This window comes from Benincasa hispida, chromosome 9 (assembly GCF_027475165.1).
Source record: "Benincasa hispida cultivar pf3 chromosome 9, pf3_genome.v1.1, whole genome shotgun sequence".
In the NCBI taxonomy this organism is placed as follows: Eukaryota; Viridiplantae; Streptophyta; class Magnoliopsida; order Cucurbitales; family Cucurbitaceae; genus Benincasa; species Benincasa hispida.
The window spans coordinates 85,230,995-85,248,115 of NC_143486.1; the positions used below are offsets into that span (position 1 = coordinate 85,230,995).

The following is a 17,121-nucleotide window of genomic DNA, read 5'->3' on the forward strand; positions in this document are numbered from 1 at the left end:
TGAGCGCATCATTCATCATTTAGGCATACTTTGAAGAGTAGTCTAAAAACCAAATCTAAGTCTCAGGAGAGCGGATTGGATTGTATAAGCAAGAATGGGGAACTTAGAGATAAGCTCTGTTTCATATTACACAGTGTATACACCCAACGGAGAAGATATTGCATGCGTCCAAGAAGTAGGATACGGTGGTATGCGGTCATCTTGTTTATGTGTGGGAGCACATGAGCAGGAATAGAGACTTAGGAATAAGGCCTCTCAACACTATCGCATATATATCGCATATATCCTAGAATTAGGCACAAGTGTGTATAGCATGATCTCATAGCTTTCATTGGCTGGGGTTGCCCTTGCGGTCAATCTTAAGGGTTGCGATGAAAACATCCTCACCATTTTATCTATTTTTCCATGAATTTACTACACATCAACAATTGTCGTGTCTCTACCTCTCATTCTTATTCTCATCGCTTAATCTGTTAGTTAGGAGTAGAAGTAGTTTTTAGCTTAAAACCCCCATCATTCTTTTATTCATCCGCCGCAAACACATCACCGCATAACCTTTAGTTACAAGTCCCTGAGTTCGACCTCGGATCACCCGAGAAACTTGTGTTCTCGTTATACTTGGTGAAAGCGTAAGAAAACTTGTGACAGGAACGCATGGTCATCGCATATAAGAGTAAACCATATTTCCTTTCCAATGCATGACCACCGACGCATGAGCATTAACGCATAACCTAAGACATGCATCGCATATTACGTTTACCCTAATTTACGTCATCACGCCCATCTTCCATTTAAAAAAAAATTGTGGGGAATGTAAACGTATGAGCGTTTAAACTCCCGAGGTCCAATATTGCATAGTAGACGAAAGGACGTCTTTGTTTTCTAGGTCATAATAGAAGAGGGGCACGGCAGGCTTTTTGGATTATCAAGGCCTGTTAAGCGCACTATCAGTATAAGTTGGGCCTTTCAAGGCCCAACCTATAAAATCCCCCATCAGCCTCATCAATGAGAGTACATCCGCATTTTTCACGCAAACTCCCCAAAAACTAGGCATACTCAACCCTACCGTCCGTTCTTCCTTACCCAAAAAGCACCACTCTCTTTTTCTCCCTTCACCTGAACCCATGGCTGGACAATCGTCGCATTCTTCTTCCCGACCATCATCCCCATCCAAAGCCCCAATCTCCGCGTGGGAGGCGGCCTTTCTCGCCGCTAGTCGCCGCCTTGCCGCCCAGCCCAAACCAGTCCCCAGAATCGCCGAGAAACACAGGTGAAAACCTTCAGCGTCAGCATCTCCGTCTACTCGCCGAGAGGGGCCGAGCACGGAGAATGCCCCTGCCACAAGTCCTGAGGTGGCATTCCCACTACCTCCAACCGAAAGTGAACAGAGGAGAAAGAACGACAATGAGGTATTTGGGAGCATCTTAAGTTATTTGGAGAAGAATAAGGGGTTGCCGGAAGAAGGAGTGGTGAACCAGCCCCTGCCGTTGGAGGAGGAGATGGTTTCGGCATCGCGGAGGATGGCCCTCACAATCTTGGATCCTAAGGAGAATGCCCCGGAAGACTTCAATGAGGGACCCATTAGGGCTGTTGTGGAGGTCGTGGAGGCGCAGAGGCGAGCGGAGCAACCTGAGAAGGAGGTGGAGAAGGGAGACGATGATCAAAGGGCAAAAGAAGATGAAGTTGCCCGGAAAGAAAAAGAAAGGAAGGAGAAGAGGAGAAGCGAGAAAAGGCAGCGCATGCGGGAAGAGAAGCGCTTGAGAAAAGAAGAAGAACGGAGACAAAGGGCAGAAAGCCCGGATTTCGAAGGAGAATCCACCACCGCAAAGGGGGAAAGGGGGATGTCAGCGCAATTTGAACCATCAGTGCAACAACAAACCTCATGGCCGCATTCAAGATTAGTTGCAACGGAGGCTCAACTCCGAGGTTCGGACGACAAAGAAGATCCTAATATCTTCCCACTTATGCGGCGTCGCAACGGGAATGCACCACAAGGGTCTATAGAAGGCCTAGAAATAAATGAGTGCATAGAGAAGGAGAGAGAGGAACGAAGGAGGAAATTGAAGGAGAAGGAAGAAAAGATGGCAAGGGCGCGCCAAATCATCGCCTCAGCCAATTTGGCTAGAAGGCTTCATGACGATAAGGTTCGCCTTGCCAACGCAAGGTCGAAAGAGGAAGAGAAGAGAAGGCTCGAGGATGAGCAGTGCATTGTGCTCGCCTCCAAGAAGTTTGAAAAAGAAATACAAGAAGAGGAGGAAGCAGAGAGGAAAGAGAAGGAGAAAAAGAAGTTGCGCCGCAAAGCCAAAGTTCAGCGCAACATTGAATTAAAAAGAAAAGTGAGAGAATAATGGGAAAGGGAAAAACAAGAGCAGGGCAAGGAGCGGGAACGCATTCAAGGACAAAAGTCCCGCCTTGCGTCCGCTCAAGAAAAAGGAAAAGAGAAGGTGGAAGGCAGCGAGTATTCACCGGCCAGGATGCGTCCAAAGGTACGGAAAGAAAATGATGATTTATTAATGGAAATGGGTTTCTTCCCTATACAGGCCCCACTACCAGACCTTGTCATCAGTATTATAGTGGAGCATGGATGGGAAACTTTTGATGTCCATCCATAGTCATCCCCACGGTAGCGCGGGCCTTTTATCACGACCGACTCCACGACACCGAAGATGTGGTGGTCGTTGACAGGAGGGTAGTGCCTTTTAGTGCCAAGGACATCAATCAGCTCTATCAGTTAAAGAATTTCTCGGAAGCACTAGGCGACAAAATGATTGATGATCCTGCTGAAGAACACATGGAAGACGTATTAAGAATACTGGCGCAACCGGGCACCAATTGGACTGTGTCCTTGACTGGCATCAGAACCCTCGCTTCCAATCGTCTGCTGCCAGAAGCATGCCTTTGGGTCTATTAGTGATGAGACGGCTCATCCCGACCTCTCATGATAAGACAATTTCAAAGGATAGAGTCATGGCCGCATATTGCATTGTGCGCGGCATTCCGATCGATGTGGGCAGACTTTTTGCGAGGCAAACTAGAGGTTATGTAGGCCGCATTAGGAGCCAATACTTCTTTCCGTGGACTGTCTCCAGCCTATGCCTATCTGTGGGCGCTGGCATTGAAAAAGAGCCGATGACAGAAGTCCATGGCCTCATTAGCACAAAAATCTCGAGAGTCCTTCTCCAGGATTTGCCGCATTGCCCTAAGCCTTCACCAAAGTGGCCCCTTATCGATCTGAATGCGCTGCAACCACCCAAACCCAAAAGAAGGCGACACAATGACAAAGGCAAGGAAATAATCCAAGGAAGTGCATCGCATCAGCCAACCAATTTACCCTTGAGGATCCCTTACCCTTAGTCATCCAACCACCAAGCCCCACCACTGAGCCCCTTTCCCCTCTTCCCGATCATTTTACAAACCTTCTCCTTGCTCCCGACTCTAACCCCCCATCCCCAGCAGCATCCATTAGCCATCCATCTCCACCCCACCTTTCCCTTCGAACATCGCCGCATGTTGATGACCCACACAGTTTGGGAGCAGACCTTCCGCTCAGCCCCAAACCGATGCAGGTGACACATCGACGGCACCAACCCCCACCGCATCCATCGTTGCTACCCTTGAGGATATGTGGGGCTTCTTATCCCACAAACTCTCCTCATTTCGCCAAACCCTGATGGAGTTGCAAGAAAGCAACGCAGAGCTGTGTAGGCGATGATCAACATTCAACGCAATATCTTTACTCTTCGCCTGAATCAGACGCAGTTAGCAGAATGCAACCACGAGTACTTCAACTTCTTGACCGCATACTTACATTGTCCCGTGGTTCCTTAACATCTACAACAGCCTCTTTTCTTTCAAGAAGTGCCACCTGAAGCTCCCCCGCAATTTCCTCCCCACAATGAGCCCCCACCTCAAGTCAAATTTAGGGTTGTACCACCTTCTTCCCTACCTTTGTATCTTTCTTCAATTATTTTTTGAAATTTTTGTGTTTGCGGTCATTACAATTTTTTTGTACTTAGTCAATTTGTATATATTGAATGACTATCTTTCCTTATTTCTTGGCCTCTTTATTTATGTCATCCTTTGTCCATTCAATGAGGTATTTCCTTTTTTTTTCTTTTGCATCGTTTATTTACGCTGCTATGGTGAGTATTATGTGTAATCTTAGCGCAATTTCTTTATATATCGCATTGTCTGCCTAACACTTAGAAAATTCATCGCAATAGTTTCAACTTTACCTTCTCTAGCACAAGACTATGCTCAAACCTTCTTTTCAAACTTTTGACTAAGTGTTTTGTCTTTTCTGTCCAAAACAACGCAATGAGGACCTTGCGACCCTCTAAATTTAGGGGTGGAAAGGTTCTGAGCAGATGCATTTATCTTCAAGCAAATGCATTCATCTTAAAAGAAGAAGAAGAAGAAGAAAATTAAAAGAAAAAAAAACTCCACTGTCAGCGCAAGGAAAAATCCCAACCTGATAAAAGTTAAGTGGTGAAAGGAACTTGCTCGTAGTTGGATGTTCGCATGACACCCGTGGGAGCAAGCCAAAATGAAGGTAGGTTACCAGGATCGACGCAATACAAAAAAAGAAAAAAGAAAGAAAGAGACAACTCCACTGACCAGCTAAAGTAAAAACTTGGCCAAGGGACAAAAGTTGAAGTTAAGCTTGGTACACTACCGAAGTTGGATGTTCGCATGACACCCATGGGAGCAAGCCAAAACAAAGAGTGTAACCATGATCAAAAATCTCTATGGTAAGACGCAAACCAGGCTATAACATAAAAGGCGCATTTCGTTTTTTTTAGAAAAAGAAAAAAAAAAACATCTTTTCAAAACAAGAAAGGAACTTTGAGCAGAGGTTTGTCTAAGGTAAGACTAAAGTAGAGTATGCTGAAGAAATGTTCAAAGGATAGAAGGAACTAGTGATTTTGAGATATTATGTAGAGGAATAGCATTCTGAGTAGCCGATCGGCGCAAAGCAAGGACAGAACTTGAGTTGAATTGCCTTAGTAGAGGATATGCTTGAGGACAAGCATATATCTAAATTTGGGGGTGTGATAACTTGTAGAAATACAAGTTATTTATATCATCTTACTTAGAATATACGGCAATAGGAAGGAAAAGTTGCGTCAAACATATCCAAATTGGCTTAGAAACGCAAAGATTGTAAAAGTATCGGAAACACACCCGTTGACTGCATTGCGATGGCAAAAAGGATGTCCAAATCTTTGTTTTGCAGGTAACAGGTATCACTATATGCGATGATTGCTCGTGGACAAAAAGAGCAATGCATCTCGGGGATTTTGTATCACCGCATGCGACGATTGCTCGTGGACAAGAAGAGCAACGCATTCTCGGGGATTTCTGAAATTGTACAGCTTTTCTGATGTACGACCTGACAAATTGAACGTGGAGCAGAGCAGACATTCCCACCAAGCCTTGACAGGAAAAAGTAACTTTTCAGAATGGGACCACTGACGCAAGAGGTGCTAAGGTCTATAAATAGCAACATCAACACTCAAAAAAGGGGGAGAGGGAAAAGAAACATAGAGAAGAAAATTACACGGAAAAAGAGACACTCTTCCCTCGAGAACTCTCTTGAGAAGGAAGTTCTCCACCTCATTCCTCCATCACGTCGGCAAGAAAAATAGCTCTGATCGAGATCCGTGCCAAGACATTGACAAGCTGCTCTCATTTATTCTTACTTTCCGTTCATCGATTGTTGTTCATTCCTAATCTTTCATTCATATCTCTGTAACAAACGCTTTATCTTTACCAGTTAATATCATTATCATGTTCATCTTCATCTCTCTATTCACCATAACGCATTCATCTTCCGTTTCTCTCACCATGAGTAACTAAACCCCCAGGGTGCGGGGGAAAGATTGAGCGAGTAAGTCAATCCATGTTGAAGAAGTTAACTAAGTTTAATTAACGCGTGCTCAATGGCATCTTCACCTGTGAGAGCAGACGTGAACATGCTAATCCACCTCTCGAAAGAATGTTGATAGAATGCGTTAACTAAAGTAAGAAGTATTTCTAGAGATGGAAACAACCTTGCGTTCGCAAACGTTCATCCCTGATCATCATAGAGATATGGTGACGCAAGCGATCACCGAGAGGTGTAAGCCAAGGAAAGACGGAACCTTAGTTGCGTCCTCAACAGGATTGACAAACTTGCGATGTTCTTTCCCCAAACCCATTCTCACTCTGAAAATCCACAAGACTTGCCATCGTATTCCCTCACATATACTTTGCACAACTTCAGATTTATTTGCCTGGTTATTCATTTTCATCGCATTTTACTATGTACTTATTTGTTCATTTATCAACGCATTTTATTTTTCAGCACCTCACAACCTTAATTTGATTACATTCGCATATATCACATCATTGTCGCATTAACGTTGCAATCCCCGTGTGTTAATGCAAATTGATGAATGTTTCTATCTTAGGCATACGCATAGCGATATATGATGTATGAGAACAGTCCATGTCCCCATAACCAGTTCCCCGGCAATGGTGCCATAAACTTGTAACCGCATTTTGATGCAATGATGCAAGCTCATGCCATAAACTTGTTGTGACATAGATTTTATGCGATGATATGTGATACTACTTCTAGATATGCGTTATTTATGAGAATCTAGTAGTATACTATGCATTGTCACAAGTTTCCTTGCGTTGAAACCAAGTATAATTCCACCGCAAGTTTCTCGGTGTGATCCGAGGTCTAACACAAGGACTATTTGAGGTTATTGCGTTATGTTTTTATACATGCGACCAGAGGTTTTTCAATTTATAAAAGAATTTGTGTACAAGTAATTAAACATGCGATAAGATAAAGTAAAGTAGTAAAAGTGCGATAATAACATAAATTGCATTAAAGTAAATCTAATCTAAGATGATACAAGATATAGGTTTCATGATACAAGATTCTGAGGTCAAAGCTGGCTGTGAAGATTATGCAAAGATCGTGTAATGCGGTGACAAATCTTATGTATGAAGCAGAAACAGAAAAGATAATTAATACAAACATCGCAAGTTTCTTAATTGCGTTAAAGATATAAGTACGGTTCCACTTTTCCCTTAGCGTACATCTCTCGGTGATCGGCCACGTTCCCATATCTCTATGGTGAAACAGGGACGAATGTAATGAATGCAAGGTTGACATCTTCACATCTCTGAAAGTACTACTTGCTTTAGTTAACGCATTATTCTAATCTTCTCTCGACAGATCAGAATGACATCTTCACTTCTGTTCTCATAGGTGAAGATGTCGTCTAGCATGTCTTAGCTAAACAATTTATCTCTTTATCACAGATTAAGTTACTCGTTTAATCCATATTAATTACCAAGGTATTAAGAAAACTTCATGGAGAAAACAATAAACGAAGGAACGAAAATAGACAGAGAAGGGGATATGAAAATGATCGAGATATTCAATATTTCTATTCAGCGTCTGATACATGATTTGTGAATGAAGAGACTAAGAAGATGAAATACAGTTGATGAATAGAGTTAGAAACAAATACAAATAAACGCCAACGTCTTGGCACCGATATGGATGGAAAATTGCTTGCCGATGTCGATGAATCGTACAGAAGGATGAGCTTCCCTCTCAGGCTTGCTCAACCGGTAGCAGGGATCTAAGCACAGAGCTTCACAGCGGGGATTTGGCAGATTCGCACTAAGACTTACCTCTCAGCCTTGTCTCTTCTCTTCTCGGATTTCTTCCAATCAATACTCAGCTCAATTTTTCTCTCAATAATCCAGCAGCAATTAGCCCTCGTATCAATTATACTCATATCCAGTATATTTTTTCTGAATTCTATGGGGGTATTTATAGGTGAAAAGCTTTGACTCTTGGCTTGTGGACCCCACTTTTTATTATAGAAATTACGAAGATGGAGGAATAAATATTCCTTCTATTATGAAATCAGACCGTCAAATCTGCACAACGGTTAGTTGTACACATGTCACAATCCTCCGCTTTTGCGTTGCTTAGCTGCATCTTTCGATCGGTTGCTCGCATGCGGTGTTGTTTTTATTACCGCATGCAGTTGAAATTTAGCTCTGGATCGACTGTCGCATTGTGTCGTCATTGCGTTAATCGTCTTTCCATTGTTGATTGACAGGCACAATGTGACAGAGATGCGTTGTTCAGTTTCTCGTTGAGCCTTGATAGCAAGCGGTGACTTGGTTTCCTGCAAAACAGAGTAAAAATATCCTCTTCTACCATCTTAATGATGTTAGTGGGTGAAATTGCGATAATTCATATTTATTGTATTTCTGAGTTAATTTCCATACAATCAACGCATATTTACTCTTTTTTGGCCGCAATATCTGAATAAGGCAGCATAAATAACTTGTATTTCTACAAGTTATCACCGTGTTCGACCTCGGTTTCAACGCAAGAAAACTTGTGACACGCATAAACTACATGAACGCATTCTACAGTAAATTTTGTAGTATCGCATATATTATCTGGAAGCGTGATTAAAATAGTGCATCGCATAACGTATAGTATATCATCAATCTTTGCGGTGGCATTGCATCTGCTGCAAAGCAACAAGTTTTGACAGACAACAGTCACCCTGGAGAGCACCAGTTCTATTTGTGAAAAGGAAGGATGGCACTCTCAGGTTATGTATAGATTACAGACAGTTGAATAAGGTGACAATGAGAAATAAATATCCATTACCCCGCATTGATTATCTCTTCAATCAGCTAAAGGGTGCCACAGTGTTCTCTAAGCTAGATTTGAGATTAGGATATCATCAATTAAAGGTAAAAAAGGCAGACGTTCCTAAGACTGCTTTTAGAACCAGATACGAGCATTATGAGTTCTTAGTAATGTTGTTTTGTTTGACGAATGCCCCTGCGGTATTCATGAACTTAATGAATAGGATCTTTCATCCCTATCTGGATCAGTTTGTAATTGTTTTATTGATGACATCTTAGTATATTCAAATAGCAGGGAAAAGCATAAGGAACATCTAAGGACGGCGCTTTAGACGTTACGAGATATGCAAAGTTCAATCAGTGTGATTTTTGGCTAGATCAGGTTGTGTTTCTAGGGCATGTAGTAACAACAGCAGGAGGTAATATAGATCCCCAGAAGACATAAGCCATAATAAATTGGGAGTGACCTACTACGGTATCTGAGGTACGTAGTTTCCTTGGATTAGCAAGTTATTACAGGAGGTTTGTGGAAGGCTTTTCTAGGATAGCTCTTTCATTGACTAACCTGTCAAGAAAGGTGGTGAAGTTACGAACGTAGTTTCTAGAAGTTGAAGCAAAGATAAGTGTCTGCACCAATACTTACTCTTCCTACCCCAGGTAAGGAATTTGAGATTTATTGTAATGCGTCCAGGCAAGGATTAGGATGTGTTTTGATGCAAGAGGGTAAAGTGGTAGCCTATACTTCTCGACAATTAAAGAAGCATGAGTGTAATTACCCCATTCATGATCAAGAGTTAGCAGCTGTAGTATTAACTCTAAAGTTGTGGGAACATTATCTGTTTGGTGAGCGTTGCCATATATTCACTGAGACTGACCATAAGAGCTTAAATTTTTTTTTTTTTTTAATCAGAAAGAGCTAAATTTAAGACAAAGAAGATGGATGGAGCTGATCAAAGATTATGATTATACTATTGAGTACCATTTAGGTAAAGCAAATGTGGTAGCTGATGCCTTAAGCAGAAAGTCAGGAATGGTAAGAACTACTCTATGTTCCATACAAGGGTTATTGCTGCATGAATTAAAGAGTGTTGATGTTATTTTAGCAGTCAGCCAAGCAGGGAATTTGGTAGCTTCATTCCAGGTACGACCTACCTTAGTTGATGATATTCTTCGTGAACAGTTAGGAGATTCTGATCTCCAAAAGATAGCTAAAGAGGTAGGTAAGAATCAGAGGACAGACTACGAGTTAAAAGAAAACTGAGTTTTACTTAAGGAGGATAGGGAGTGTGTACCCAATGCCCTAGCATTGAAACAGGCTATTTTGGAGGAGGTTCACAGTTCAGCCTTTGCTATGCATCCAGGCAGTACAAAGATGTATAGAATATTGAAGAAGTTTTATTGGTGGCTAGCATGAAAAGAGAGATAGCAGAATTTGTTAATAAATGTTTGATTTACCAGCAGGTAAAGCCTGAATGGCAGAGACCCACATGATTACTTAATCCACTACCGGTACCAGAGTGAAAATGGGAGCATATTACGATGGATTTCTTATTTGACTTGCCTAGAACACCTTCAGGTTATGATGGAATTTGAGTAATTGTTGACAGATGGACTAAAACAACTAAGTTTTTACCAGTAAAGATCACTTTTACCCTAGACAGGTTGGCCAAGATACATGTCGACAAGGTAGTAAGTCAGTTTGGAGCCCCAGTATTGATAGTATCTGAACGAGGCCCGAGGTTTACTTCAAAGTTTTGGCCTAGTTTATAGAAACCTCTGGGTACTAAGTTACATTTCAGTACAACTTTTCATCTGCAAACAAATGGTCAATCAGAGCAAACAATCCAGACATTGGAAGATATGTTAAGAGCATGCATACTTCGGTTTAAGGGAAGTTGGCATACACATTTGTCATTGATAGAATTTTCATATAATAACAACTAGCATTCCAGTATTTGAATGGCTCCATACGAAGCTTTGTATGACGCTGGAGAAAGGAAGCTGATCGACCCAAAACTTGTTCAGCAAACTCCAGATAGTGTTAAATTGATCAGGGATAAGAGTTATGCGGACAAGCGAAAAAAGGAAGCTGGAATTTGAGATAGGTGATCAGGTATTCCTTAGATTATCTCCCTAGAAAGGAATACTCAGGCTTGGCAGGAAAGGAAAGCTAAGTCTGAGATATATAGGCCCATACGAGATAGTGGAACGTATTGGCCCAACAGCGCATAAGTTAGCTTTACATACAGAATTGTCTTGGATTCATGATGTCTTCCATGTGTCTATGTTTATAAAGTATATACCAGATCTTGCTCATGTGTTATCAGAACAACCAGTGGAGTTAAAAAAAAATCTAACCGACGAGGAAGAATTAGTGGAAATTCTTGACAAAAAAGAGCAAGTATTGAGAAATAAGACAATATGTTTAGTAAAGGTATTATGGAAGAATCATGGAGTTGAAGAAGCCACCTGGAAGACCGAAGAGCAAATGAGGGGTAAATACCCTCATTTATTCACCTGATAGATTTTAAGCAAATTTCGAGGATGAAATTTCATAAGGGGGAGGTAAATTGTAAACCCTGAACCCTGTTTTCCCTACATAAGTATGTCAATTAGTATGTTGAGTATGATTAACTCATGATGATACTATAATTGTAGGGAAAGGGCTTGAGAATGACAAAGGAAGAAGAAATAATTCTAAGTGTTGAAAGCATTAGGCTCTCGGGTAAGAAGTTGCTTATGCACCTAATAGAAAGAAGGAATATGCCTAAGTGTTGAACCTTGCGTTGAGGCTTTGATGTGTTGATGTCCAAGGTGGGCACTAAAGGAACTCAATATGAAAGAGATCCTTGAGCGGAAGCGGATTGTCCAGATTTCATTTAGATTGAAAACACAAATTTATAGTGAACGTATAAATTATGTATTCTAAGTAAAATTACAGCATGCTTTTTAAACAACAAAAAATTGTTCAAGTGATTATACCTTTGAAGAACACTTCTTCTCATACAACCCTCGAATAGTCACGAACTCTTCAAATAGCAACAAGAACTTGAAGGCCCTCTTCAAGAAAATCACGAACCAAAAGGTTAAAGACACTACCACTTGGAATCCTCAGTATGCTCAGGGTGAGAACCCAGGAGTGGTGGGCTCTGACTATTTTAGTTAGGCAGGAGTTTGAGAGTTTGGAGGAGGAAAACGATTAAGGAAGAAGCACTATCGTATAGTTTCTGCTTCAATCGTTTAGTGTCTCTGTATGTCGTGTAGTCTTGTTAGGAAGAAAAGAATCATCAAATCTTTTATTCCATTTTGCCATAAAAAACTAACTAACCACCCACTAAAGTGGTTGGAGAGAAAATAGGATTATTACTCAAAATAATAAATAATATAAATAAATATGATAACCAACTTATCATATTATATTTATAACCTATAGTTTTAATATTGCATCATATACAATATAAACTATAGTTCTCTTCTCTATTTTATGGCATTTAATATAAATCATATTTATATTAAATTTAACAACTATGAATCTAATTCATAAAAAATATATTTGAATCACATTCGAATATTTATTCCTCTAATTAAACTAAAACGTATCAAATACATTATGTCAATTATATCATATATAATTTAGTTAATTTAATTATATCATATATAATTAAATTCTCTCTTATTAATTTGAACAATTCAAATTAACCCAAAAACTGATTCTCAACTAAATCCTTTTGAGCTACCAAGGAGACCTTATAGACCTATAACTTAAAGCTCCAACAGTACATGAATAATTAATTAAACTCTTTAATTACATTATCCACCATTCGTTAACTGTCGGGCACTCCATTAAAAACCGACAGCTATACTCTTCGCACTACAAATATATTTTTGTGTCCATGGGATATAATCAATCAACAGTATGATGACCCTTCACAAATTGCTCGTAAGTACAGCTAGGTCAAATTATCATTTTGCCCCTGTAGTTACATCTAACTTCTTAAGTACCATTGATTCCTCTAATGAACAATAAATCATAGTCCTACTATGACTAAACCCCTCTCGGACCATGAGAGGGTGTGGCACCACATTGTTCAAGACCTAAAATCAACTCTTAAGGAAGCAATTTATCTACTTACCCCTACTTCGGGGAATGAGTGAATTCCATCTTATGTAGCTGAGTTCCCAACTCCCCAATCAGACGAACCCAAAATGGAAGGCTTGTTGAGTCGGCGATCTAGTCACTCTCACCCATACAAATCAAAGGACTGCCCTCATAGGCAAGAGTTCACAACTCACTCAAGATTAAGGTCATGTTACCTATAGTCATCCTGATGCAATGAAAGTTTCTATTATGAACGGTGTTATATAATGAGACTAAGCATTTCGTGGTCCAGTCTTATACAAACTCCTTTGTATAGAATATCCCCACACGTATGTCTAATACATGAATGATCAGGATAAAATCATTTGTAGCACTTTACAATAATTGTAACATCTACAAAGCGGGTCATACTCGTAGTGTCACTAGGATAAGGTACCCAACCTTATCCATATACTACATACCATTTAGGTTATCACTTAAACATGATCCACCTGTATGTCTCCACATACATGTTTAAGTCACAACGATAACCTTGGATGTTAGTTTATTGGTTTATGGTTAATGCAACTAAAATGTCACATATTTCATAGACAAAGTGAATAAAATATCAAATATTATTAATCACATACAAGTTTATTCATACAAGGTTTACAAACTATAGAACCCTACGAGATTTAGGGCATTAACCCTAACAGGCGTGACAACCACGTGCATCTAAGGTAGGAAAGTGTAGCGCATGGTACACGTTGATGAAGGCAGGGTCTAGGCGTGCGCCAGCTAGCAATGGCCAAGGTGATGTTATGCGATAATTGAGTATGTGTTGGTCGAAGCATGCGATGGAGTTTAGGGGATGCTTGTCGACTGTGCGCAGCAAAGTAAGGCTTGCGAGGCGTGAGTCGTATGGAAAAGACAGGAGCATGAACATGTGCTAGCCGGGTTAGAGGCTATGCGTGCATGCTAAGCGATGAGCTAAACATTGAGCTATGCGATAGTTTAAGGGCCTTGCGTTGGTAAAGAAGTGAGGTTTTTAGCTTAAGCACCGACTTTAATGGGCTAAATTTCGTGGTTAGGAGAGTTAATCCCACTTAGTGGGCTAGATGGAAGCCTAAGCTGATTTAAGAGGTCGGCATCTCCAAGTATAAAAAGATTGAGCTGGAGGAAGTTCTCGGTTTAGTCATTCTACTCGTGCAAAAGGGGAGTTTCCAGAGCTCATTTGAAGGTTGATGAATGCTATTAATGCTCTTGGGTTGTCAGAAGAAAACTCCTAAGGAATCGAGTTGAAATCTGGAGATTTTCTCAAGAAGGTCAAGTTCTTGGTGACTGAGAGCAAAGTGTAAAGATTGAAGGTTTTCGAACAGACGAAGAAGAATTTGAAGCTCATATCTTAAGGTAAGCAAGTTAAGACATTTATAATCAAGTTTGTAGAAGGAACTTTTCAAAAGAAAGGTTTGGTAAAAGAGTTATTCGAGCTCAAAGTTGAACATAGGAATTTTGGTTGAATAAGCAGGTAGCTACTTCAGATGCGTAAGCAGGAAACTTGACCAGCCAAGCAGAAGCGCTGGTGGACGCACGCACGAAGATAGGTTGGTGTGAGGCATTGCACGAGCATGCGCGCAAGGTGGTGAATGCAGGCATGTTGTGATGTGTGAGGATGCGCGCTGATGCATTAAGGAAACATGCGTTGGCACATGGGTAGGGCATGAGCACATAGGTATTGCGAGTGTGTCACGGCGCAAGGTGGTGCTTGTGGTCGCATAGTCTAGCAACATAGCTCAAGGTATTTTCTAAAGTGTTGAACGCATAGGTTGGGCATGCGTTGAGATGAGAGTTGATGCTTTAAATTAAATGTTAAGCTTGTTTAAGCAAGTTAATCTCACAAGGGGACTAATAAGATTAACCAAAAATGTTAATCATTTCCACAAGGTCAACGAAAATAGGGAAGGCTTATCAACTCTAGGAAGAACGTCCAAGGCTATGAGTAACATAATTCAAGTATTTTATAAATTCTTTAGTAAAGCATGTCTTCAGAAAAGCTATGGATACATGCTTTTAATGTTGGCTTTACAAAAGAGACTTCCCAGCAAACTAGTTTTTTCTAACGCATGTTTAGTTAAAAAGATTTATGAAAGCATTATTTAAGTATTTATATGTTTTATGTTCATGAAGCTTACGTTAGTAGTTACCATGATATATAATGAAGATGTTTTAAGCATATGATTTAAGTTGATAGCACTGGAAATGTGTTATCTTCTTCTGCTTAACTTAGAATTATTTAGCAACTTAATTTGGTTAAATTAATCATTTTGTAGGATTCGAGTGTACAAGCAGTTGAATTAGGCGTTCGAGGCAAAAAGACGCTAAAATGACGAAGTTGTGAACTAAATTGATCAAATGACGAAGGAGTGATTATTGAATTTCTAAAACTCTTGGCCATAGTGGAATTGGATGAGATTATGTGATAATCTCTTAACAATTTTATCTCTAAGACTTAACCTTTTTCCTCTCCAAATTAGTCACTCACCAGATCCCACCACCCGTTCTAATACTAGAGAATAGTCGGGAAGACTCTCGTGGTGGTCTATGAACCGTTCGTGAGGAGATTGGAGCTAATTTGGAGAAGATTCAAAGTCTGCAAAGGTTGTATTATTTTCCATCTTTTATTTGTTTCAATTGCATGTTTATCTTTTATAATTAACCTAATTAGAGTACTTTAGATCCGTTTTTCTTCCACTGCGTATGTGTTTGTTCCATCAATTGGATGAGACTGCTACAATTTGGGGGCAGTTTTGCATCTATAGATGCATGAAGGAAGTATTGAAAATGACTTTTAGGCTTAGGCCTGTAACAAAAGTTAAGGGAGTGGGAGAGTTTTGTCCCACGTTGAAAAATTTAGCAATGCCTAAAGGATATAAATATCAAGGCATGCTAGATATGAATCTAAAATGTATTGGTGGTGGAAGTAACCCTTTCATCACACGCATGCGTCATCGTCCATCCATCTGTTTAGTGGGTTCTAGTTCCTGCACCTGTGTACGAAAAAATAACTAAATTTTCATTATTTATCCATTTAATTTTTAACCCAATTTATTATGCCTGTTTATGAACTTCTCCTAAACCTAACCGTTTCCATTCTTATTTTCTTAACACGTTAATCTTGGGGAGTAACCGGTACTGAGGTCGCACCGCAATTAGACATCTCTTCTAGCAAGAAGTGCTAAATTACTTCAAATTTGTATCGAATAGTTATTAACAACATTTAAAATCTACGTCCAACGATTATCCAGAGATCAGCACTGAATAATCTTTCCACGAAATAGTCTCCATCTTAAGAATAGATGTAAAAATTACCATGCAAGGAGGAGCAAAATTTCTCCAATAATGACTACATCATCCTCTATCTTTCTGGGACAACAAAACGGGTGTAAGTAATATGAAATCGGAAGCTGGGTCTTCGTATAAGTCATTCCCCTGCCACCAACAAAACACAATGCTAATCTAATCAGTACAAGTTCTCTCAGACAGTATCTCAAACACCTTATGGGCATAAGACTTTAATCATTTTAGAAAACCCCTTTCCGACATACTTCTTCACTAAATTTTGAACTCGGATCTCAGAAACAAATCCGAATCCATCAAATGCTAATAAAAAATTTATATGCATTGAGGAAATTTGAATTCACCTTCTTAAAATCCACAGGATTTAACACCAAATAAGTTGAAAGATTGGGTTGCGTGAACCAGAAGCAGAGAGCTAGAAAAGAACCTCGCCGCGAACCAGGAACAACCTCCGGGAGCGCCATTGATGAGCGTGTAGAGTACAGAACACGAACTAACTAAAGTCAACCAGGTGCAAATGCGACTTCTCCATCAAAACCGAGGAGCCTTGAAGAAATAATTAATGAAAAGAAGATCTGTTTATCTTCCGACAAATTAGGGTAGAAATGAGTCTGTCGGTGGAAAAAAAATGTTTTTTTTCTTCTAAAATAAGGTGAAGATATATTTCGAACCCTATATTTTGAACACTTTTCATATGTTAAAGTTTTAGTCTTTATATTTTTAATAAATTTTAAATTTAGTTTAAAAAAAAACTTCTGTTGTTTAATATCATTTTCACTCTAATTTTTAGAAAGACATTCATATAATATATTTTCTAGTCCATAAACCATTATCATTATTGTTTAATCAAATTAAGATAAAAAGTAATGAGCACTATATTTAATAATTATTAAAAGTACATTGATTAGAATTGGTTACATCATCTTGCTCCCATAGAGTATGATTTTGGAGTGATCGACCTCTAGCTATCAAGCTCTTTTGGATCTGAAGAAAGACGGTGATTT

General features: G+C 39.8%; 1 long non-coding RNA gene across 1 annotated transcript; it reads right to left on the reverse strand.

Moving 5' to 3' along the window:
- Positions 1-15,554: 15,554 nt before the first annotated feature.
- Positions 15,555-16,769, reverse strand: LOC120086937 (uncharacterized). The gene is made up of 3 exons (XR_005484387.2): positions 16,462-16,769; positions 16,130-16,249; positions 15,555-15,807 (listed from the first exon to the last, which is right to left on the reverse strand). It is a non-coding gene; the product is annotated as an uncharacterized LOC120086937 (long non-coding RNA).
- Between the last annotated feature and the right edge of the window lie 352 nt (positions 16,770-17,121).